We start from the raw sequence: 16,789 nt of genomic DNA on the forward strand, positions 1-16,789 counted from the left end.
ACACTGGTGCTCTGACATTGCAGGTAGACAACCTGCAATCTGGGCTTGCCAACCCATCATCCCAGAGCAGGAGGTCGCGTGCTACATCAGAGGGCTCCGCGGGCCACTGGTTGGGCACCCCTGACCTAGGCTGTCTCAGTGTTTATCAACAATGTTCCCATGGAAAAAGAAAGTTACAAAGTAACATTCTTACTTTTATTTCTATTCTATTTCATTAATCTGCAAATCAAAGAAATTAACTTCAATCTGTAACCTGACAAGTAAAAAAAAAATTATTTTTTTCTCCTTCTCAATTCAACTATTATTTTCCTGCTATTTTATTACCATTATTAAAACTTTTATTTTGCATTACTTTGTTAGCATCAGCAGTAACAGCACAGCGGTGTAGTGGTTTAGCACTTTCACCTAACAGCAAAAAGCTAGTTTGACTCCCAACCACAACACCATCTGCCTGGAGTTTGCATGTTCTCCCTGTGCCTGCCTGGGTTTTCTCTGGGTACTCTGGTTTCCTCCCACACTCTAAAAGACATTCTGGTAGGTTAATTGAATTCTGTCTAAATTGGCCCTAGTATATGTGTGTTAGGGACCCTAGGTTGTAAGCTCCTTTATTTGTAGGGACTGATGTAAATGTACAATGTATAGTGCTGTGTAAATTGACAGAGCTATAGAAGTACCTTAAATAAATAATAAAGTTGTTGCTAAATAAACAGGTCAACAGCTGAATTGTAAAAATTGCTGTGGTCCATGGGAGTAAATAGGAAGTGGTTAATTAGAGACACAGTTAGGGCAGCGATACATGGAGCACATTTATTTCCTGCAACTACGCTTTATGGAGCTCAGGGAGAAGAAGTGATTTTTGCTAGTGGCTATAGCAGCTGCTAGTGATCATCAAAGGTATAACTCAGCATGCTGGTTGTACCCAAGTTGATCGATACATACATTCAGCCTGCCTATACATGGTTCAAATCTTGGCTGGTTCCTGCTGAACTGGTGTATGGCCTGCTTAAGTCTTTTGAGGATCACTTTTTTGCCAAAGGTTTTTTTTTTGTTTAAATGAAGAAAGAAAATATGTATTTTTTACACACAGCTTTTAAATAATAAGATATTTCTCACACACAGCATGGGCATACTTAGTACACCCCAAAACACCCTGTGCTATTGCTCCCAAATGTGGGGATACTACATATGAGACTTTTTTTGAAGTTTGAGAAGCATCCTCAAGTTTTCAAGGGGCATCTAATTTTCTGACTACCTATGACATTTCTGCAGGCCCTGGAGTACCAGGACAGTAAAAACACCCACACAAATTACAACATTTTGGAGAGAAAGCACTTTGTAAGTAAGTATTTTGTACTAGAGCTATTGACTTTGAAAGATTTAATATTTGCCCAGGTTCTTATAAAATATAGAAAAAAAAATGGATTTTTTTAACCCAAAATTGTCAGTTTAATAAAATATGTATCTGTATTGGGGTGGCTAGCAATCTTGGACACTGTGTGGCTACACTGACATCGTGACACTGTACTGGTGTTACTAGCGATCAGAGACATTGGCTGGCTGCACTGGTAGAGTGAAACTGTACTGTTGTGGTTAATGATCATGGACACTGATTGTCTGAACTGGTGACAATGTACTGTGCATGGCTGTGTGGGAAAAAAAACTACTACCGATCAGTGTAGAAAACACTATGTTATCACTGACAGCCAATTAGTGTGAGAGGAAATATAGTGGTGGATGCAAAATGTAGGCTTTGTTTACATGTGTGATTGGTGTGGTTGGTCACCGCAATTACATGGTACATACCCAGCCCTGTCTTCCTGTCTTGACAACAGTCTTGCCCCTGAAAGTGAATATATGTTGCCAGTGAAAGTACTTACTGTTGCAGGCTGATAATGCTAAGCCACTGCAACTCAATTAGCAGAACCTTTGTTAGCCTGCCATGCTTGCTCCTTCATTTGGCCATTGGGCTGCCTAACTGATAGACCTGAAACGCAGCCCAACGCCCAACTGAAGGAGCAAACATAGCAGACTGACATCATTAATGCCACTTAGAAGGCATTGGCGTAGCATTGTCTACATACAACAGGGATGCAATTGGGAGGATCTCCAAGTAAGACACTTTCAGGGGTCGACTGGTATTTTTTTTGAGGGGGGCACTAAACACCCCCAGGGCACTGATGGAGCGGCACTATCCCTCCCCCCGTGTTACTAACACAGCCCCCACCACCGTTCTTACCCTGGATGCGAGCGGTGAGAGTGTGGCGGGCTCGGAGAAAGCTGCTTCAATGTCCTCTCCTGGAGCATCTTCCGCCGTGTCGACTCTCTCCTCCACCAGGCGCTAGGCATCCAAAAGGATCACCTGATGGTTTGGCATGCAACCATACTCGCAAACTCAAAATGTATATAAATTTAAAAATTAATGGGTAGCAGCCAACATGTGTTTCACACACTTCCAATAAATAATAGCGCTACCTGTGTGAAATATTATACTGGTGTTGTTTATTTAGGAATATTGGTGGCACCCACCTATGATTAATCCCCAAACAATAAACAGCATTGGAAAAATGGAAGTGAAATATAACATACAGTCGGTATATAAAAGAATCCCCCCCCCCCCCCTTAAAATAATCACTTTTTTTTGCTTTGCAGTCTGAAATGGCCGACACTGTTTTTGTTTTATCCATCTGTATTAACATCCAAGTGAAAGATATAACACCAACCATGTCAGAAAAAAACAAAATAAACAAAATCACTGAGTTGGAAAAAGGATCACCCGCCTCCTAAAATGAAATGTAAACTCAATCAGGTGTAGCTAATCGCCTACTCAGTGGCACATAAAGCCATTTGACTTTAAACTGTGATCAGCTGTGGTCATTTTGATTAGCTCAGAATGTTCGGTCCCCGGCATTAACCGGGGGCCCGCATGGGACAGGGCAGAGGGCTCTTTGCCTGTGCATTTTCTCTCCTTTCTCTCAGCAGGGCTATTGGTTCAATATCCCTTAGCAACAAGCCGTCATTGGAGGAATTTGGCGGGCTGTTTCTTCACGCCTATGACTGCTTATATAAGCCGGGCACTACCTCAGCTTCACAGCCACCTGAAGAGGACCAGTTTGCGCTCCCACCCCCCCCCCCTCCCTATTTTTATGATTGTTTAGTCACGGTGCTATTCAGTGGGGGTTCGTCTTCCAGTATAAGTCTGGAAGGACATGGTGATTGAGATCTGGTATTGGATCATTTTGTTAATTTTGAAATTAAATTCTATGCTGAAAGCTGATTTTTTAGTTAATGTGAATGTAGCTAATTTGGGTTACCCCTTGAATAAACACCGTGGCCATTTATGACCAAATATACTGTGTGTCAGTTTCATTTATTTATTATTAGTTACTCTGTACTGTCCCATGAAAAGAGAGCATTTCAGTCCCTGCTAGTGCAACTGAAGCAAACAATCAATCATTGTCACCAGGATTAGTGATGGCCGAACGGTTCGCCCGGCGGCCGTTCCGCGGCGAATTTCGGCTGTTCGCCGTCCGCCCGATCGGCGGACTATTGCCGCCGTTCGCCCGACGGACTTACGTGTCTACTGTGTAAAAGAACTTTGACCTATGATGACACATCCATCATGGGGTACAGGACAGCCAATTGAGACATTATAGCACATGGACACTTGGACATTCCCCCTAACTTATAAATAGACCCGATCCAGCGGCCATTTTACATTCTTTCGTCTGTCACTATAGGGAGAGGTTGCTGTGTGGAGCAGGGAGAGATTGCAGTGACCCAAATCGTATAGGTGTTAGGTGTAGTTCAGGATATAGGTTTGAGGCAGTGCTGTGCTAGTGATTGTTGCAGCAGCCTGAGTGTCTTTTGTCATTGTAGAGAAAGGGACAGGACGCTGTGTGCTGCAGGGACAGTCAGTTTAATCATTAGCTGTTACTATTAGGTCCACAAAAATGCTATTCAAGTTATTGTTCCAGCAGCCTCTGTTTGTCAGTTTATATAGGGACAGGCAGGAAGCTGTGTGTGAGGCAGTGAGGGTCAGTTTAATCAGTAGCTGTTACTATTAGGTCCACAAAGGTTCTTTTCAGGACTGGTATGGTAATAGGCTTGTACATGTATAATATTCTTTCTTCCAAATATAGAAAGAATATTATACTTGACTGCTGCCCTTCTGCTGAAGTCTGCTAATCATTTACAACCTACTTGTTCCACAAAGGTCCTTATAAGGACTGGTAACTTGGTCTAGGGTGCTGCAGTACATAGGGTTGAGTGAGGTACAGTCTGCTATTCCATAAGGACTGGTATAGGTCCACAATACATAGGGTTGAGGTGCACTACTGCTGACCGCTGCCCTATACTGCAGCAGTCCTTCATCAATATAGGGACTGACATACAGTCTGCTAATCAGTCACAACCTACTTGTTCCACAAAGGTCCTTATAAGGACTGGTAAGGTCTAGGGTGTTGCAGTACATAGGGTTGAGTGAGGTACAGTCTGCTATTCCATAAGGACTGGTATAGGTCCACAATACAAAGGGTTGAGGTGCACTACTGCTGACCGCTGCCCTATACTGCAGCACTCCTTCATCAGTATAGAGACTGACGTACAGTCTGCTAATCAGTCACAACCTACTTGTTCCACAAAGGTCCTTATAAGGACTGGTAACTTGGTCTAGGGTGCTACAGTACATAGGGTTGAGTGAGGTACAGTCTGCTATTCCATAAGGACTGGTATAGGTCCACAATACATAGGGTTGAGGTGCACTACTGCTGACCGCTGCCCTATACTGCAGCAGTCCTTTATCAGTATAGGGACTTAGAGTTTTGCCACAGGGTCATTTAAAAAATGACAGGCAGAGGAAGAGGCAGGCCCTTCCGCTGGGGTGGCAGGGGTAGGGCAGGAGCAACAGGCTTGAGCCAAAGTGGGAAGTTGCAGAAGGTGCGTTCAATTCATTTAAAGGATGCACCAGACTTGGTTGAGTGGCTCACTCAGCCTTACTCTTCTGCACCCTCCTTATCCTCTCGATCTGCACCCTCTTCTTCACTCTCTGCTATGTGCACCTCCAAAGACACTACCACCAACAACACCACCACCACCACCACCACATGCCTTCCACTTGAGTCACAGGAATTATTTTCCGATCCATATCAAGACATTTCTGATGCGCAGCCACTCTTGGTATTGGATCAGGAAGAGGAGGTAGCAACAACCGCTACTCAGCAGTCTGACGACAGTACCCAGATCAGCCCAAGGAGGAGGTTGGTCCCCGGTGTTGCTGCCTACTCCGAGATCTCTACTTATAGCGGTGGGGAAGGTGAAGTCGATGATGACGTGTCTAGTGATGTCACGTGGGTGCCCACAAGAGAGGAAGAGGAGGGGAGTTCAGAGGGAGATATGGACCAGCAGATAGGGATGAGAAGCAGGAATAACTTACATTACACAGGAGGGACAAAGCAGACTGCAAATGTATCAGGAGCGAGTCATCCACCATGTACGGTCACATCTGGCGCTCCCAGGACACCGGCACATGGCTCCGCAGTGTGGTCTTTTTTTAACGTGTCCGCTGCTGACATTAGCGTTGCCATCTGCAATCTTTGCAGTCAACGCATTAGTCGCGGTAAGCCCAACACTCACCTAGGGACGACCGCCTTAAGAAGGCACATGAGCAGCCATCACCGAGCCCAGTGGGAGCAACACAAAGCCACACTCCAGGCTCTCACTGTCCAGCCTCGTCTTCTACTTCTCCTTCTCCTCTCTCCTCACAATTGTCCTCCACTCCACCTTCCATCACGCCAAGCTCACGTTTTTCTGCAAAAAGGCAGGCTTCTGTGGGCCTAATGTTCGAGCGTAAAAAAATGATGACGCCGGATAACCCTCTTGCCCAACGGTTGATGGCTGGCTTGTCAGAACTGATAGCCCGCCAACTACTGCCACATAAACTGGTGGACTCGGAGGCCTTTCGCAAATTTGTGGCCATTGGAACACCACAATAGAAGGTCCCAGGAAGGAAGTATTTTTCACAGAAGGGCATCCCAGAGCTATATGGCCATGTTCAGAGGCAAGTGAATGTATCTCTGGCACACAGTGTCGGTGCCAAGATACATCTGACCACAGACACGTGGTCTAGCAAACACGGGCAGGGAAGGTATATCACTTTTACTGCCCACTGGGTGAACCTTCTGACGGCCGTCAAGCATGTAACCCGTGGCACCCGTGTAGATTTGGTTTTACGGATTGCATGCAGGCCTGGCCCTTCTTCTCCTCCTCCTCCTACTCCATCCTCCTCCCTCTCCTCCTCGGCTGACTCCTCCTTTTCCGCTGCTAGCGTCTCTTCCGCTGCGCCGCCCAAGCTCCCCAGAACCTATTCGACATGCCAGGTGAGACGTTGCCATGCCGCGTCTGTTGTGCCTGGAAGCCAAGAGGCACACTGGCCCGGCACTCCTTTCAGCTTTGCGTTCACAGGCAGATCAGTGGCTAACACCGCTCAATTTGACAGTTGGTAAAGTGGTGTGTGACAACAGTGCCAATCTGCTTAGTGCATTAAAACAGGGTAAAATCACGCACGTGCCATGCATGGCACACGTCTTAAACTTGGTCGTGCAGCGATTCCTTGTCAAATACCCAAAGGTCCAGGACATCTTGCGGCAGGCAAGGAAAATCTCGGTCCATTTCAGAAGATCTTACACGGCCATGGCTCGCCTTGCTGACATTCAGCGGCGACACAATCTGCCGGTCAGACGTCTTATTTGCGATTGCCCGACGCGATGGAACTCAACCTTCTATATGCTTGATAGGCTGCTCCAGCAGAAACGTGCAGTTAACGTCTACCTGTATGAACTCTGCGGCAGAACAGGTTCTGGGGAGCTGGGTTTTTTTTCACCGCGCCAGTGGCTGCTCATGCGCGACGCATGCAGACTTCTGCGCCCATTTGAGGAGATCACCAAACTGATCAGTCGCAGCCATGGCGCCATCAGTGACATGGTACCTTATGCCTTCTTTATGGAGCGTGCATTGCGTCGTGCCATTGATCAAGCTGTGGAGGAGCAGGAGCGGGAAGATGAGGAAGTCGCAATGCTGGATGAATTCCCAGGGGGGGCTACTCCTGAGACAAGTAAACAACAGGAGTCTGAAGAGGAGTCAGAGGAGGATGGTGCCGGGGCGGATGAGGAGGAGCAAGAAGAGCATGCTTTAAACCTTTCTGGGATCACTGTTGTGCGTGGATGGGGAGAGGAAAATGAAGAGGATGACATTATCCTGGATGATGAGCAGGAGCCAGGCCACCACACCGCTTCCAGTTTAGTGAAAATGGGGGCCTTCATGCTCCAGTGTTTTAATAGGGACCCCCGTATAAAAAGCATAAGGGTCAAGGACCAGTACTGGGTGGCAACGTACTTAGACCCCTGATACAAACACAAAATGACGGAAATGTTACCGCCCTCACAGAGGGCTGTCAAAATGGAGCACTTCCAGGCCTTGCTTCGAGAAATGCTGCATTCTGCTTTTGCGTGCGCTGGCAGAGGAGCAATTCCCACTCCCAGAGAAGGAGTTGCGGGTACCAATCCAACAGCGCCTGCAAGAAGAGGCCGGTTTGAAGATGTGGTGGTGACTTCGGATATGAGGTCATTTTTTCAGCCGACCCATCGACAGGTGTCATCCGGATCCAGCATCGGGGAACGCCTAGACCGTCAGGTGTCCGACTACATCGGGTTAACGGCCGATGTGGACGCTCTGAGGAGTGATGAACCCCTGGACTACTGGGTGGGCAGGCTTGACCTCTGGCCAGAGCTTGCCCAATTTGCAATCGAACTGTTGGCTTGCCCCTCGTCCAGTGTCCTGTCCAAAAGGACGTTCAGCGCAGCAGGGGGGATCGTGACCGATAAGCGTACTCGCCTAGCTCACGACAGTGTTAACTACCTCACATTTCTAAAAATGAATGAGGCATGGATCTCGGAGGAATTCAACACTTGTGACCAGTAGACCATGTATATGTCTATAAACAATTTTTTTAATCGAGCACACAGACCTTCTCTCTTCATTTGGCTCACTTCCTTGTCCAAAAAAAGCACACCGTACTATATGCCCGTACTCTCCTGTTTGAAGAGGTTGAGCGGTGTCATATTTCTACTGGGGCTGCTTATTATGAGGGGCTCCCACCATCCCTGTGCTGTGCTGACTTCCTCCTGGGGCTGCTTATTATGAGGGGCTCCCACCATCCCTGTGCTGTGCTGACTTCCTCCTGGGGCTGTACCTCTGCTGTGCATATTATGAGGGGCTCCCACCATCCCTGTGCTATGCTTATTATGAGGGGCTCCCACCATCCCTGTGCTGTGCTGACTTCCTCCTGGGGCTGCTTATTATGAGGGGCTCCCACCATCCCTGTGCTATGCTGACATCCTCCTGGGGCTGCTTATTATGAGGGGCTCCCACCATCCCTGTGCTGTGCTGACTTCCTCCTGGGGCTGTACCTCTGCTGTGCATATTATGAGGGGCTCCCACCATCCCTGTGCTATGCTTATTATGAGGGGCTCCCACCATCCCTGTGCTATGCTCATTATGAGGGGCTCCCACCATCCCTGTGCTATGCTGACTTCCTCCTGGGGCTGCTTACGGTGCAGGTGTCAGTGCTGTATATCACGGTGCTGGTGTTAGTGCTTTATGTCACGCTGCTGATGTCAGTGCTCTCTATCACGGTGCTAGTGTCAGATCACTCTATCACGGTGCAGGTGTCATTGCTGTATGTCACGCTTCTGATGTCAGTGCTCTCTATCACGGTGCTGCTGTCAGTGCTGTATGTCACGGTGCTGGTGTTAGTGCTTTATGTCACACTGCTGATGTCAGTGCTCTCTATCACGGTGCTGTTGTCAGATCACTCTATCACGGTGCAGGTGTCATTGCTGTATGTCATGCTGCTGATGTCAGTGCTCTCTATCACGGTGCTGGTGTCATTGCTGTATGTCACGCTGCTGGTGATCATCTCCTGCACCCTCCTCTTTGCCTACCCTGACCTTCCCTCTCCTCCATTGCCTTCATGAGCTCCACAGTCCTGAATTGTCACAACAATTTCACATATAAAAAAAGAATGCTTGTAGTTGTCGATCCAGATTCACCTCATACATGTGTTATGTCATTGGCCATGTGGTGGAACTATGTTTGCACAGCTAGTAATTATTTTGTGGCTGCAAATTTGACCTGTAGGTTTGCAAAGTTCGCCTCCCATTGAAGTCAATGGGGCCCCCTGCGAACGTTATGGTTCGCAAACTATCGGCCGCATTCGCGGTCCGCGTTCGCAAAACGTCCCATCGGAAGTTCGTCCATCACTAATCAGGATCTCTGGGATACAGTTGTGGACAGAAACAAGTCAGGAGATGGATACAATTTTTTTTTTTTTTTAAGGCTTTATCAACACCTACAAGCACAGTGAAATCTATTATTAAGAAGTGGATGGTGTTTGGTACAACACAGACCTTCCCTGGATCAGGATGTCACTCCAAACTGGATGATAGAGCCAGGAGGAAACTGGTCAGAGAGGCTACCAAGAGGACTACATCAACTCTGAATTTATGACAAAGAGTGGTCATTGTGTGCACGTGGCAACAATATCAAATTCTCCACAAATGTGGCTTGTATGAGAGAGTTGCAAGAAAAAAAGCCACTTTTCAGGAAAGGCCACATGCAGTCATGACTGAACTTTGCCAAAATGCACCTTGAAGATTCTGAGGCCATGTGGAAAAAGTGTTATGGTCAGATTAAATTAAAATTGAACTATCCGGCCTTAACGCCAAGCAATATGTCTGGCGGAAATCCAATATAATATCCAATCACTATCCAAATAACGCCATTCCTACAGTAAAGTATGGAGGTGGTAATATCCTGTTACAGGAGTGTTTCTCTGCAGCAGGGACTAGAGCCAGGGGCTGGAGTCAGGATAGGAGGAAAAATGGATGGAGCAAAAAACTGTCAAATTCTTGAGGAAAATCTGCTACCCTCTGCCAGAAAGTTGTCATTGGGAAGAAGATTTACCTTCCAACATGACATTGACCCAAATCACACAGCAAGAATGACCACACAGTGAACTTGAGCAGTTCTGCAAAGAAGAGTGGGCAAATATTGCAAAGTCTAGATGTGCAAAGTTAGTAGAGACTAGTGTTGAGCGAACCCGAACTATAAAGTTCGGGTTCGTACCGAACTTTTGAGTTTTTGGGTCCCGAACCTGAACAATTGACTGTATGTTCGGGTTCAGGTCCGGTGTTCGGCAATGTTAAATTAAAAAGCCCTGCAGCAGCCAATCAACATTCGTTTAACTGGTGTGCCCTTAGAAGCCATCACAGTCATGCCTACTAATGGCATGGCTGTGATTGGCCAGCGCAGCATGTTACCCAGCCTCTATTTAAGCTAGAGGCACACAGCACAGCACGTCACTCTGCTTTTGACAGTGTAGGGACAGGTTCCTGGCTGCTGTGAGGGAGAGAAGTCCTGATAGGAGTCCTGATTCTGAAATCTATTCTAATTCGTCAGTGATTTTACACTGCACTGAGAGAAAAGATAGACAATGTAGGGCAAGGTTCCTGTTGGTGCTTTTGAGGGAGAGAGAATTATCTAGGAGTCCAGATTCAGAAATCTATTCTAATAACTCAGCGATCTACACAGATTTACCTGGTTGGGTTGCAGTGCACAGTCTTTTTACACTGCCATGAGCCCAGTGCCAGAGAAAATCTAACTTTTATCTGCAAGCTCAGTGTACCAGCACTGCATATGTTACTGTGACATATACCCTGTACATACTCTGGGTGTATTCTGCTATTGCAAAACACTCATTTTTTGCAGTATTTTCTGCATATGTGGAGGTGTGTGTTACACAATTTATATATTTTTCTTCTATTGTGCTATTCAAAAAAAAATTTTTAGGGCAAAATTTTTTTTGGGGAATAGCATTTTCGCCATTTCTGCAGCTCTAAGATACACGTTTACATACTTTGGGTGTATTCTGCTATTGCAAAAACACCCATTTAGGGCAAGACCCTAAATTTGGAAAATATGAGGAGAACGTCAAAGAAGGGACGTGGCTCCGGTCGTGGTGCTGCTGGTAGAGCTCCTGTTGCAGGGAGAGGATGTGGTCGATCTGTGCCATCTACATGCACAAGTGAAACACCTTCCTCAGGTGCGAGTAGACGACAGAGCCTGCAGCAGTATTTGGTTGGGCCTAATGCGGCTGTAGGAATGTTGAGGCCAGGACAAGTACAGGCAATAGTAGATTGGGTTGCTGACAGTGCCTCCGGTTCCTTGACATTGTCTCCCACCCAGTCTCCTGATGAAAGATCAGAGGTGGTACCTGCAGCCAATGTCCATCAGTCTTTCACATCACCCCCTTGCAAATCAGCCAAGCAGTCTGAGCCCCAAATCATGTAGCAGTCTCTTCTGCTTTTTGATGACTCTGTTAGCGGGGTTTCCCAGGGCCATCCACCTAGCCCTGACCCAGAAGTGGAAGAGATTGAGTGCACTGATGCCCAACCACTTATGTTTGAAGATGAGTACATGGGAGGACCATCGCAGCAAGTCTCGGATGATGACGAAACACAGGTGCAGACCGACAAGGAGGGCAGGGGTGAAGACTGGGTGGAAGATGATGTGGAGGACGATGAGGTCCTGGACCCCACATGGATTCAACATCATGCAGGTGACCAGTGTAGTTCGGAGGGAGAGGCGGTGGTCGCACAGAGCCACCAGCACAGCAGAAGAGGGAGCAGGGTGCAAAAGCGGAGCATCTGTCCCATAGACAGTACACCTGCTACTGCCCAACACAGCAAGGGACCGAGCACACCAAAGCCAGGTCCAAGGAGTTCCCTAGCATGGCAGTTCTTCAGGCAATGTGCTGATGACAAGACACGAGGGGTTTGCATGTTGTGCAATCAGAGCCGTAAGCAAAGCATAAACATTCTCAACCTGATCACAACCTGCATGACCAGGCATCTAAATGCAAAGCACAAGCTGCAGTGGAGTAGACACCTCAAAAACCAAGAAAGGTCTCTGGCTCCTCCTGCTTCCTCTTCTGCTGCAGTCTCGGCCTCTTCATCCACCTCTGTAGTGACAGTGGCACCTGCCAACCTGCAAACAGAGGACCTGCCAGCAACACTACCACCTGGGTCACCAACCATCTCCACAATGTCCCATGGAAGCGTTCAGCTCTCTATCTCCCAAACACTTGACCAGTGTAGACTAAAATGATCCTTTCCATTCTGCTGTTACCCACTATACCCCTCAACAACCCCTTGCAATCTTTTACCTAAATGACGACACCACACCTTCTTTGGAGTATAATGGCCATAACAGCCTTTTTTTTACACAACAACCAAAAAATTACTCCAACCAAAAAAAAATAATTATATATATATATATATATATATATATATATATATATATATATATATATATATATATATATATATATATATATATATATATATATATATATATATATATATATATATATATATATATATATATATATATCTATATACAACAAATTAACATTAACATATAATAACATGACCCCAGTCTGGTGATCTCTGACGGTGACCCAACATAATCCCCAGAATAACCAATTCACTGCGGTACCCATTTTAACATAACCAGGCCTCCAGCTGTGATCGCTCGGAGACAACTTCCATCAGTGAAAACACACCAGTATTCCATCCACCGTTCAGGAATACACCGGAGGGGCCCATACCACCACTGAGCCCCCCATCCCTTTTAGATCACCACTGATTTACCGCCAACCGTCAAAGACCACCAGACGAACCGCCTTCCGTCCCTCAGATCCATTCCGCTGTTATGACGACCACTGAACCTGAAAAAGAATAACAGACAAACAGAACACAACCAACAACCAGCAAACCAAACAATAGGGAGAACGGGTGGGAAAAACTGCCTCCTCCGTTGATTTTTCCTCTCACTGTCCCCGTTCCTGGCTCCGCCCCCTATTTATATTGCCCCACCCCCTCAGCTCCATTCTCACTTGCTGACACCTCTCACCTTAACACTTTTTAACGCTCCTTAGTCCCCCTGTCATGCCAGCCTCTACCCCCTTCCAGGCTTCCAATCCGGGGCTTCTCTTGACCATTGTAGACTAAAATGATCCTTTCCATTCTGCTGTTACCCACTATACCCCTCAACAACCCCTTGCAGTCTTTTACCTAAATGATGACACCACACGTTCTTTGGAGTATAATGGCCATAACAGCCTTTTATTACACAATAACCAATAAATTACTCCAACCAATATATATATATATATATATATATATATATACTGTATATATATATATATATATATATATATATATATATACACACACAATAAATTAACATTAACATATAATAACATGACGCCAGTCTGGTGATCTCTGACGGTGACTCAACATAATCTGCAGAATAACCAATTTACTGCGGTACCCATTTTAACATAACCAGGCCTCCAGCTGTGACCGCTCGGAGTCAACTTCCATCAGTGAAAACACACCAGTATTCCATCCACCATTCAGGAATACACCGGAGGGGCCCATACCACCACTGAGCCCCCCACCCCTTTTAGATCACCACTGATTTACCGCCAACTGTCAAAGACCACCAGACGAACCGCCACAGCCTGAAAGGGAGATACCTCAACCTTGAGGGCGACCCCACACTCTCAGGGCCTTCTGAATATCATCCTGCAGTCCCATCGATCAAAGGTCGATCCCAACGTCGGACAGGTGGACCCCAGCCCTCCTCAGGTACAGACCCACATTAGCCTCCAACTCTCTATGTCGAATAACTATTCCCCGGTTCTGCACCACAAACTTTCCTATCACCTTATTGATTCTAATCCATGTCTTATTGATGCTGACTGTAGACCTCGCCCACCTCCAAACCGTCCTGGCCACAATATCCGACCAGAGCAGTAGCGTGTCTGGGAACTGAAACCTCAAACGCATAAAGTCAGCCTTTATATCCGCCAACAGGTCTCTGACCTTGCGGACCCCCAAGTCATTCCCCCCGGCATGAATGACCAAAACGTCCGGGGGCCTGTCCAGCTGTGCATACCAGTCCACCTCTTCCACCACTCTCGCCCACTTCGTGGAGGCCGACATACGGTTGACCACCTGCACCACCACCTGCACCACCCCCATATTGTCGCAGTTTATCCGCAGCTTTAAATTTATTGCAATCTTCCCCCCATAGCTCCAATGCCAGGACCACTGGGAAAAGCTCGAGCAGTACCAAATTTCCCAGGAACCCAGCTGTCCTCCAGGACTGCGGCCAAGGCTCTGCACTCCACCGGCTCCAAAAGAACGCTCCGTAGCCCGTGGATCCCGCAGCGTCAGTGACCAACTCCACATCGAAATTGCTCACCGGGCCGGACATCCACATAGCCCTACCGTTGTAGGTGGACAGAAAGTCATGCCACGCCCGCAAGTCCTCCCTATGCTCAAGGCGCAGCCGAATGAAATGAGTGGGAACCTGCACACCCGCAGTGGCCGCCGACAGCCGTCGGCAGAAAACCCTCCCCATGGGAATTATTCTGCAGGCAAAATTCAGCTTGCCCAGCAGCGACTGTAAGGTTCTCAGCTGAACCTTCTGCCGCCCCTGAATCTCCCTAATGTCCCGCTGCAATGCCTCCAACTTGTCGCTAGGCAACCTGCACTCCATAGCCACGAATCAATCACAATCCCCAAGAAACTCAACTCCGACATCGGACCTTACGTTTTATCCGCAGCCAATGGGACCCCAAACCTGCCCGCGTTGTGCTGCAACGTGGACAGCAGAATCGCATACACAGCGGAGGCAGGTGGGCCCACGCACAGAAAGTTGTCCAAATAGTGGATGACTGACTCCAGGCCTGAAACGTTCCTCACCACCCATTCCAGAAAGGAGCTGAACGCCTCAAAGAAGGCACAGGAAATAGAGTAACCCATGGGCAGGCACTTATCCACGTAGAACTGTTCCCACCAGTGACACCCCAGCAGCCGAAAGCTATCCGGGTGCACCGGGAGCAGTCTGAAAGCCGATTCAATATCCGCCTTAGCCATAAGTGCCCCTTGCCCATAGCGCCTAACCCATCGCACTGCCGCATCAAACGATGTGTACGATACCGTGCACGCCTCGGGGTCGATGAAGTCATTCACCAAGCCTCCTTTAGGGAAGGAAAGATGATGTATCAGGCGGAACTTGGCCACCTCTTTTTTGGAGACGATCCCCAAAAGTGACACCACCAAGTCCCCCCAGGGTTTTTCTGCGAAAGGTCCCCCCATGCGTCCCAAAGCCACCTCCTTTCCCAACTTCTCATCCAACCACCCCCCGGTGCTGCAACACTGATTTCAAGTTTCCGGTCATCGGCGGCGGCACCGCCAGAGCACACGGAATCCTGAAACCGTCCCGAAACCCTGACGTCAATAAGCGAGCCGCCTCCCCATCCGGAAACTTACTTAGGAAAGGCAGCATCCTTTCCAGCATCACCGGAGTCCTCCCTTTTGTGAGCAGCGTCTCCTGCCCTTTTTCCCTTCTTGAAACACCTGGCAAGCGCGTGGGCCCCCCCACAGTCCGAGCATTCGTGCTTAAACCTGCATGCTCCCCCATACTTGCAGGCACCTTCAGTGAATTGCCAGCACACACCCCACTTTTTCCGGCCGGCAGTCCAGAGGTTGGCGTACTCCCCCCCCCCCCTGAAGAAACTGAGGCGGGGCCCGCGCCGAGGACATAAGCCTCATCCATAAGCCTCATCCATAGACTGATGTCTTTGTGATCCCAACGCAGTTCTGGACGCACCGACTTCCGCTGCCTGAACTGCTCATCGTAGCGGAGCCAGGCCAGCCCCCCATATACCCTGTGAGCCTCCCCTATGGCATCCATATAGCAGAACAATGCCGAGCAGTGCTCGGGGCTCTTCTCGCCTATGACGCTCACCAAAATGGCGAATGCCTGGAGCCAGTTTGAAAAAGTGCGTGGTATCAACCTGTACCGCTGCTTCTCCTCGTCCTCCTTTTTGGAATCATCGGGCTTTACCCTATCCAAGTTGAACTTCTCCAATGGAAGCAGCGAGAAGATTTCCACATACTCACCCTTCCCAATCTTCTTGTGAACCTCCAGCTTCAGGTGCACTCCTAACGGGCCCTCGAAGCAGACATACACCTCGCATCTGGCCGCGTTCGCAATCCTCACCACGTCGGTCCTCCCCACCGCATCCTTGTTCCCGCATCCTTATTCCCTTTGTCTGCCACCTTGTCCGAGGCCACCCCTAACCCTGCTTGTGGCGTGGGAGGCGCCACGGCGGGCGTGGCCCCCCCAGCGGCCTCCGTACTGCTGTTGGCCACCCCCGGACCCGGCGTTGTCCACGGGGCCCTTGAACTTGGCTGTTGCGGACCCCCAGCAAACTTCCCCACCAATTCCCACAGGCCCTCCAACAGGTCACCCATCTGCGCCGCACCCACCCCAGCAGGAACTGCCACCTGTTCCTTCACTGTCGGTGCCACTGGCACCCCCGCACCCATCTGCACCCCCCCCCAACAAATCATGCAAAGCAGTAGACAAAGTCATGATATGGTTGGACTCACCAGGCTGACCAGGAACTCCTCCCACAGCCGACCCACTGCTCTCCCTCAGTGGCACCGGTTCCTCCTCCTCCTCCGACAATTCTCCTTCGGACCGGTCGTCCCCTTCCCAGACGGGGGGAAGCCGTTAGCCCCCCAGGTGAAGGAACCCCTGAGGCCGCCGGCCTGGGCCGTGATACAGCCGGACTCTTCTCTGCCGTGGCAGACCG

The sequence above is a fragment of the Lithobates pipiens genome, unplaced genomic scaffold, assembly GCF_037356315.1.
Source record: "Lithobates pipiens isolate NorthernLeopardFrog02 unplaced genomic scaffold, aLitPip1_a1.2 Scaffold_8, whole genome shotgun sequence".
Taxonomy (NCBI): domain Eukaryota; kingdom Metazoa; phylum Chordata; class Amphibia; order Anura; family Ranidae; genus Lithobates; species Lithobates pipiens.